Consider the following 9,208-nt stretch of genomic DNA (forward strand, 5'->3'; position numbering starts at 1 on the left):
TTAAAGATGGATGATTATAGTTTCTTTGACCATATTTTATACGTCGGGCACAACACAAGTGCAGGCCACGGTGATCAATATAAACTCTGTTTTGAACACATATTTATCTGGGTTATGTGGGCACCGAGACTTCCTCAGGACCATCAGCGGAGCTTGCACAGGCACAGAGTTGTAGTCATGTTCTTCACGCTGGTTGATGATGCAGCCCCGGCAAAGGCACTCAGCAAGGGCGATCTCATGAGGGATCCGGTTATTATCGGTGTCAATGCTGAAAGACGCAATCAGACAGAACAGATATCAGCAACCCACAAAGGTAATCAATACAGCAACCAATCACAACTAGTTTGTCTCCTTAACTTTCTGCTGCAGCAGCATTTCTCCTGTTCTCTCAGTCTCTCAGTATTTTAACTAAAGGTTGTCATTTTATTGCATTTCATGCATTATGTATCATCATCATACATAAAAAGTTTAGTAGGTGGTGATATGAGCTTTAAGCACAATCTTATAAGAGCTTTAACATTGTATTCATATGTTTGTGTTTGTTTAAAAAAACATGGTATGAAAATAAGCTGCAAAACTTCCAGATCTATCAAATATGATACAAAATAAAAATCATATATGCAAAGTGTTATTTCATTTATTTTGAAATGACTTGTCAGAAGATCAAATAAACACTCAAGTTTCAAAGAATTAGAATTTTTCTGGCAATTATTTGATGGTTCAGACTTTACAGGGTTAATCATTTAATGATGTCATATATAATAATATCAGAGGGACCAAACTACTTTTACTGTAATACTTTAACTACATCACTCATAATACCTATGAACTAATGGAGTATCAGTATATTGCTGCATTGGTACTTTTAATTAAAATCTGAATTTGAACATTAGGGATTTCTGCTGAGCTATGAGAGCGATTAGCATTTTTGTCCCTCTGCGGCCTCCATACATGCATGTTGTACCTGTACCTCCATGGGGCCAGGGCGCGTTGGTGCGGCTCTCCTTTCATCTCTTTGGCTGCCTTCTGGCAGGCGCTTGAGTCCTGCAGGGATGCAGAGGTAGGCGGCTGCGGCATGTTCATGTGCCATGTCCGATACCTGCCAGCATGATCATTAAACTCCTTCATGCTGATGCAGGTGGTGCAGGTGGAGTTCCCAGTGGCTGGGGCTGTAGAAGAAGTCTGCATGTTGAGCAACAGCAGAGCAGAGCAGAGGGGGATCTGTAGACATGTAAGAACAAAATATGTTAAAGAAAACCAAAACTCAGCTGTGATCTGTGGAGTAAATAAAGTGTGCTCCCTCTGCTGTACAGTCGTAGTACCGTTTGCAGACTGAACCACATCATCTTGAACACGGACAGTTTTGAATGAGTCCAGGATCTCCATTGAAGCCTGTTTATATAGTATCTTGAATAAGGTGTGTGTACCCAGCTGCTGCCGTAGCTTTTTGTTCGGGGGATCCTTAAAATCAGAAGAGTATTTCCTTCTCTGAATCACAGCTTCTGGCAGAGCTCACACTCACTAACCCCGCCTGCTGTGTGTCATACAAATATATCTGTGATATGCCATCATGGGAATAACGGCATTATAATTAAACGGCGTTACTTTTTTCAGTATGACGCAATCTCCCGGCATCTGGAGTGAGGGCACGAGAGTGCGCTTTGGAGAGTGACTGACAGCTCTGTGTTGCTGCTTGTTAGACCAATCGTTGTTTTTTTTATTTATTCATTTCCAGTATAATTTTTCATTGTTATATTAAGAGAAGTTTATATTGTTATTGCCTTTTTGAGGAATAAAATTCAATTGCTGCACATCTGCTAAATGCACAATTTTATTATTTACTTCTTTTTTGTACATTTCTTAAGCATAATTTAATTTTGAACGTGATTTGGGCCAGTTGTTGTTGATTGGGGCAGCCAAGTAATTTGACATATTTGAACAATTTTTAAAAAAGTAACGTAATAATTACTTTTCCTAATGAGTAACTATAATTAATTAAGTTAATAAATTAAGTAACGTGCCCAACACTGGTGATAGGAAAACCTCCAAAATAAATCTCATTACACTTTAAACTTGTGTATTTATTTAGGTATAAACACTTTGGTGCAGCATGCTGTGTTTTTATATCTGAACATCAGACGCGGTTTTACAATAGAGGCAAGGTAGGCAACTGCCTGGGGCCCCACCAACTTCCCCGAACTGCAGGGGCCCCCAGACCAGCTGCCCACTCTCCATTCAGCTGGGAATCGGGGCCCTCAGTGATCCCCAGCCATTGCGTTTTTAAATGTAAATTTGTATGTTTAAATCGGAAACAAAGACAACAAACTAAAATACAAAGAAATAAAGTATCCGTCTACACCCCCTCCCATTTCGTGTTATAATGGACTATTCCATCCAGGCCATGATCGCGAGAGTTCCAAACTTATGTGACGGAAGTGGAGGGAAGTTTGGAAGACGTTACGTGAGCGGTGAAATTGATATCAACAGTTGGAAAATGAAGCGAAACTACCCAAGTGGTGCCACCAAAAGAAGGAAGCGGGAGGAGGCGAAATCAAAAAATGACGCACTCCCGAAGTTGACAACATTTTTTAATGTTTCGACAACACCGCCGGTTGTCGAGGAGCAGCAGGAGGCGCCGGCTAATTCAGAAGGGGAGGAGGTAACCATAGTAACCGCGTCATGCTCGAGCTCTGACAGAAGAGATGTCAACAATGAGGAGGTGGTGAGTAACAGTCCTGATTCTGTTGACCACCACGAAAGTGTTGTCATCATCGGAGATGATCCGGCGTTGTGGCCCAACGTTTTCAGTGACTGTCAACGTTGTGACTTAGTGAAGAGAGGACCCGTACAAATGGAATTGGAATTCCCCCAAAACGCAGAGGGTCGGCGTTTTACAAAGGCAAACTATTTTATAGTGATGAAAGATGGGGAAAAAATCAACAGGACGTGGCTAGTGTACAGCAAGGTGAAGGACGCTGTAATATGTAATATGCAAAACTGCCGTGACTTCGTTTTATACGCGACACAAAACACATAAACAATGGAGGACATGGAGGCAGTGGTGTACTTGCTGCTGTATGATGCTTTCTGTCTCACACAAAGCAAGAACATTGAGCCGTATGGTTGTAACTATGGTAACGCTGCTGCCGGTATTTAAAAATGCCGGGTTTGATTCTTGTGTGGGACGGCTCATGACTCTTCCAGCGACAACTCTTCTGACCAATCAGTGACCAGCAGTCTGTTGACGTCACATTTTAGTATCGGCTCGGCTCGCTTGAAACCTCACCAGAGCAGATACTAAAAAAGTACCAGGTACCAGGTACTATCCTTAGTGGAAACGCAAAAAGAACCGAGGCGAGTTGAGGCGAGTCGTGCTGAAAATAATTTGATTTATGTCACAAAAGATACCTGGCGCAATGCCCAAGAACAACGCCTGAATATTTGTCTCATGTTGTTACCCAATCCAATAGAAGTACAATGATGCACTTGTTGTGGAAACCCCTGAAACCAAACTATGACACCATATCCAGGTGTGATTTTGTGCAACAGCGTGATGTCACAAGTCCTGATATGATAAACATGTTTGCCCTTTACCAGCGTAACAAAGACTTTTCACCGGTAGCCTCAGCCTCTAATGTCTGATTCACTTGTGTTCTCTTTATTTTCCACTAGGCTAGGTCATGCAGGTGTCAGCGATTGTGCAACTTGTGAGAGTTAGAAGCAGCTGGCAACAACATTTCATGACACACTCTCAGTCCACTCTGAGTCTGGCTCCTCCTCAAGTTAGAAGACTCTCTTCAAGCACATATAGTACAAAACAACCAGTTAATTAAAGTTATTTCTATATAAATTAGATCTCATCAATCTATTAATCAAATTCAATTTTTTGTAACCTTTATATAAATAGAAATTACCTTTTGCATTTGTTTACAGCGTCCTATTTAAAGATTATTTATTCCATTTTAGCTTTTTTTTGTTGTTTTTTTGTTTTACATCTCTACTGTATCATTAAATTAAATGAATCCTTAAAGATTTTTAACAATGCTTTTAAACCTACATTTTAACTTAACAGAGAAATTTTAAACACATACTTTCAAATTACTCACACACAAACAGACTGTTTGTATGTTTTTAAAGTCAATTCCTACACCATACATGACGTGAGTCTGACAGACTGCATGATGCTAGCGGACAGCTACATCATTAGCATCGTTCGCATCATTAACCAACTGACCAGAGTTTGCACACCAAGGCCATTTGCGTGTTTGGAATCATGGCATCAAAATAAAAGTCTGCGGATTATTCACACAACTCTCTTTCTTTCTTTTCTAGTTTTTCCACGTTTTCCACAGGTTGCATGTGTGCTGTTCTCTGTCTCTCTCTCTCTCTAGCACCCCTAATCAACAAGGGTGTGAACAATTTGTATTAATAACATTTCTAATTGTTATATTAAAGAAACATATATCTTGCGTCTTCCCTCTCTCCGTTCAAATATCTGGTTGAGATCTAGTAACTGCAAAGAGCAAAGCATATGATTCCATCTTTATTTTACCTGATAAAGAGTCAATTATGCTAATTACACAAACATGCACATCTTAGCAACCAAGTTGAATTGCAAGACAGAAAGTAATATTTGAGTGGAATGAACCTTTAAAACTATAAGTAGACAAAAGTAGTATTTGAGTGGAATGAACCTTTAAAACTATAAGTAGACAAAAGTAGTATTTGAGTGGAATGAACCTTTAAAACTATTAGTAGTGAAACAAAAGTAATATTTGAGTGGAATGAACCTTTAAATCTATAAGTAGTGAAACAAAAGTAATATTTGAGTGGAATGATGGAGTGATGTGAGAAAGTCACACGGTTACCAGTCAAACCGAAACTAAACCGAGAGGGAGCGCTGACAGTAAGAAAGCTGGTGAGTCAGATCAATAACACGTTGTTATTTTCTAATTGTTTATCAGCGGTTACATTTAACAGCACAAATAAAAACTTTCCCACTCACCTCCACCCAACCCTGGAGAAAGGAGGGAGGGAGGAAGGAAGAAAGAAGGATAGGAGGGAGGAAGGAAGTAAGGAAAGGAGGGAGGGAGGGAGGAAGGAAGGAAGAAGGAAGGAAAGGAGGGTGGAAGGAAGGAGGAAAGGAAAGAAGTAAGGAAAGGAGGGAGGAAGGAAGGAAAGAAGGGAGGGAGGAAGGAAGGAAGGAGGGAAGGTGGGAGTAAGGAAGAAGTAAGGAAAGGAGGGAGGAAGGGAGGAAATGAAAGAAGGAAGGATGGAGGAAATAAGGAAGGAAGGAGGGAGGGAGGAAGGAGGGAGGGAGAAAGGAAAGGAGGGAAGGTGGGAAGAAGGAAGAAGTAAGGAAAGGAGGGAGGAAAGGAAAGAAGGAAGGATGGAGGAAATAAGGAAGGAGGGAGGGAGGAAGGAAGGAAGGAGGGAGAAAGGAAAAGAGGAAGGGAGGAAGGAAAGAAGGACAGAGGAAAGAAGGAAGGTAGGGGGAGGAAAGAAAGAGAGAAGGAGGGAGGGAGGAAAGGAGGAAGGAAAGGAAAGAGGGAAGGAAAGAAGGAGGAAGGAAGGACAGAAGAAAGGGGGATGGAGGAAGGAAAGAAAGAGAAAGAGGGAGGAAGGAAGGAATGGAGAAAAGAAGGAGCAGTAGCATTATGCAGGTTTGATTGGTTCAGTGTTAAAAAGCAAAGTCTTAATGAGAGATCTTCTTTATTTCCATCTGTACAATAAATCAACTCGGATCCTGATCCTCTTTATAAGTCATCTAGAAGTCGAGTCTCTTATTGATAAGTTAAGACAGTTTAGTCATTTGAAGAATATATATGTTTGGTTTAAATAGTCCAATAAGTGCTTAACCCTCCTGTTGTCCTCGAGTTAAGGAAGGAAGGGAGGAAGGAAGGGAGGAAGAAGGAAGAAAAGGAGGGAGGGAGGAAGGAAGGGAGGAAGAAGGAAGAAAAGGAGGGAGGGAGGAAGAAGGGAAGGAAGGGAGGAAGGAAAGGATGGAGGGAGGAAGTAAGGAAGGAAGGGAGGAAGGAAAGGATGGAGGGAGGAAGTAAGGAAAGGAGGGAGGGAGGAAGGAATGGAGGAAGGAAAGGAGAAAGGGAGGAAAGGAAAGAAGGAATGGAGGAAGGAAATAAGGAAGGATGGAGGAAATAAGGAAGGAAGGATGGAGGAAGGAAAGAAGGAAGGAGGGAGGGAGGGAGAAAGGAAAAGAGGAAGGAAGGAAAGAAGGACAGAGGAAAGAAGGAATGGAGGAAGGTAGGGGGAGGAAAGAAAGGGAAGGAGGGAGGGAGGAAGGTAGGGGGAGGAAAGAAAGAGGGAAGGAGGGAGGGAGGAAAGAAGGAAGGAAAGGAAGGAGGGAAGGAAAGAAGGAGGGAGGGAGGAAGGAAAGAAGGAAGGAAGAAAGGGGGATGGAGGAAGGAAAGAAGGAAGGGAGAAAAGAAGGAACAGTCAAAACAGACGGGGTCAATTTGACCCGGGAGGACGACACAAAGGTTAAAGGACAACATTTTTCTCTTAGTTATTACATCAGCCAACTTAACCACCATGGGGTCAAGAGCGTTCAGCCGATCGGCCCCCCGCCTTTTGAACTTCCTCCCACCAGACATTCACACTTCTGTCTCAGTCTCCTTTAAATCTCGCCTGAAAACGCACTTACTATGTAGTCACATTCATATTTATTTATTTATATTTGCAAAATTGCACTTCCACATCAATGTAACCTGCTTTATATTGATTTGCTGTACTGTTGTTGTGTGTAAGGTGTCCTTGAGTGCTTTGAAAGGCGCCTTTAAGTAAAATAAATAATTATTATCATTATTATTATCATTATCAATTTTGCTCTCATGGTGCACCAGAATGATGCATTTTACAATTAAGTACGTTTTTGAAATGAATGGCATATGTACATTAATCCTTTTTCTAGTGTTCGCTCAGTAATGGTAACCCATCATCACGCTACAGTGGCTGCTGTTGCTTTTTATTTTAAGGTGACTCAGAGTTTGAAAAATTGTGATGAGACCTGCACACTATTGTCAAAACAAAACTTAAATAAATTAGGTGGGGCACTTTTCTGGGTAATCACTCACCAACTTGTGTAATCTTCATCTTCTACCAGTTACTGATGGTGTAATCTGTCTCGTGGAGCTTTCTGCCATAACAGACCTCCATGCTGTTGTAAGTGCTTTTAATATTCCACAGATTTGTCATAATGGGTGGAGTATAACATTACAGGAGGATGATGAAGACACCTTATCAGCTGCCACAGAGAGGGAAGATGCAGAGAGGCCTGTTGAGGTTTACACCTTTTTAAAATAACTTTGGTTTCACTTAACCCTCCTGTTGTCCTCGAGTTAAGGAAGGAAGGGAGGAAGGAAGGGAGGAAGAAGGAAGAAAAGGAGGGAGGGAGGAAGAAGGGAAGGAAGGGAGGAAGGAAGGAAAGGAGGCAGGGAGGAAGTAAGGAAAGGAGGGAGGGAGGAAGGAATGGAGGAAGGAATGGAGGAAGGAAAGGAGGAAGGGAGGAAAGAAGGAAAGAAGGAAGGATGGAGGAAATAAGGAAGGAAGGATGGAGGAAGGAAAGAAGGAAAGAGGGAGGGAGGGAGAAAGGAAAATAGGAAGGGAGGAAAGAAGGACAGAGGAAAGAAGGAAGGGAGGAAGGTAGGGGGAGGAAAGAAAGAGGGAAGGAGGGAGGGAGGAAAGAAGGAAGGAAAGGAAGGAAGGAAGGAAGGAAAGAAGGAGGGAGGGATGAAGGAAGGAAAGAAGGAAGGGAGAAAAGAAGGAACAGTCAAAACAGACAGGGTCAATTTGACCCGGGAGGACGACACGAAGGTTAATGATAACAATACAACTTGCATTTTCTTTTTCTCTAACAGAGCAATGCTGGAAATGACAATGAGGAAGAGGGTCCATCAACTTCCACAGCACAGCTTACCTCCGTAAGATGTTGTTCAGCATTGACCCACAACTTACAATGACACTAAGTAGACATGGCACTGTGAAATTCAACGTCATTTATGTTCCTATAGCTCCCTGTGGAACAACTCTACAAGGTCTACTTACAATCACAAATCGACAAATCACATCTAGAAATGGAACACACAAGGCTGCAGATCACAAAGACAAAAATGGAAATACAACTGCTGGATCATCGGTTAAAGGTGGGCGACATTCTCACAGGTGGATGGTTTTTAATTGTTTCAACAACAAATGATTAACAACTGTACAACATTTGTCCGTCTAAGAAATAAAGAAGACCTCATAAAGTGAAAGGCATATTGGATCATTAGAGGAAAGAGTAGGACATTGTTCTCCTCTAAAGGTGCGTTCAGACAGGGCGCGATGAATGCGACAAAAATCGTGCGACAAATGAGAATCTGTCTCGCTCGAGTTTCGACGCCTGACCATTTTGTGACCATAATGTAAAATTTGCGTCATTGCGCCATCGCGAGCCCGCCCATTCTCACTAGATGACAACAACATTGCTTCTTCAATCATCAACCATGGCTGAGATCACTTACTCTTTTCTCTCATATGTGTCCCTGAGGCTCCTGAGGCTCTTTCATTTCCTGCGAAACACATCAACTGACAAAAACACACGTAAATTAACTGTTGAATCTATGCCAAGAGAGTCAGCTGTTTGTTTTTTCTTCTTCTTCTGTTTAATGGCGGTTGGCAAACAACAATTGGTGTATTACCGCCACCCTGTTTGTTTTTTTTCTTCTTCAAAAGTTTATAAAGGAAAGCCAGGTGGGCTATACGTCATGACGTAAGTGACATCAGTGACGTTGGGAGAATCTCAACGATGATAGGCTATCGCGGCACGACGTCACGCGATGTCGTCGCAAAAGTTCAAAATGTTCAACTCGAGCGATAGACGCGATTTTTCGCACGAAGTTTATCGCGTTATCGCGTCGCCCGGCGTGAATTCGAGTCTAATCTCGTGTTTGCATTGACTTAACATGTAAACTTTTGGCGCGACATCGAGTCATTGCGCCCTGTCTGAACGAACCTTAATAGTGGCAATGTTGTGGAGAATCACAAATGCCACTATAACGTCACAAGCCCTTTCTGGGGCAGCAGCAAAAGAGCGGGAGCTCGCGTGGCAGAACATTGCTGACCGAGTCAATGCGTGAGTATTAATTGGAGGGGAAAAAAAGAAACGTTTTGTCTTGAATGTTCCACTTATTCAACAATTATATTCCATTTG

At 42.0% G+C, this 9,208-nt stretch overlaps 1 pseudogene; it reads right to left on the reverse strand.

The window, feature by feature from the left end:
* LOC133996432 (interleukin-17F-like) lies at positions 1–1,386 on the reverse strand (annotated as a pseudogene).
* Positions 1,387–9,208: the final 7,822 nt, after the last annotated feature.

The sequence above is a fragment of the Scomber scombrus genome, chromosome 1, assembly GCF_963691925.1.
Source record: "Scomber scombrus chromosome 1, fScoSco1.1, whole genome shotgun sequence".
Lineage (NCBI taxonomy): Eukaryota > Metazoa > Chordata > Actinopteri > Scombriformes > Scombridae > Scomber > Scomber scombrus.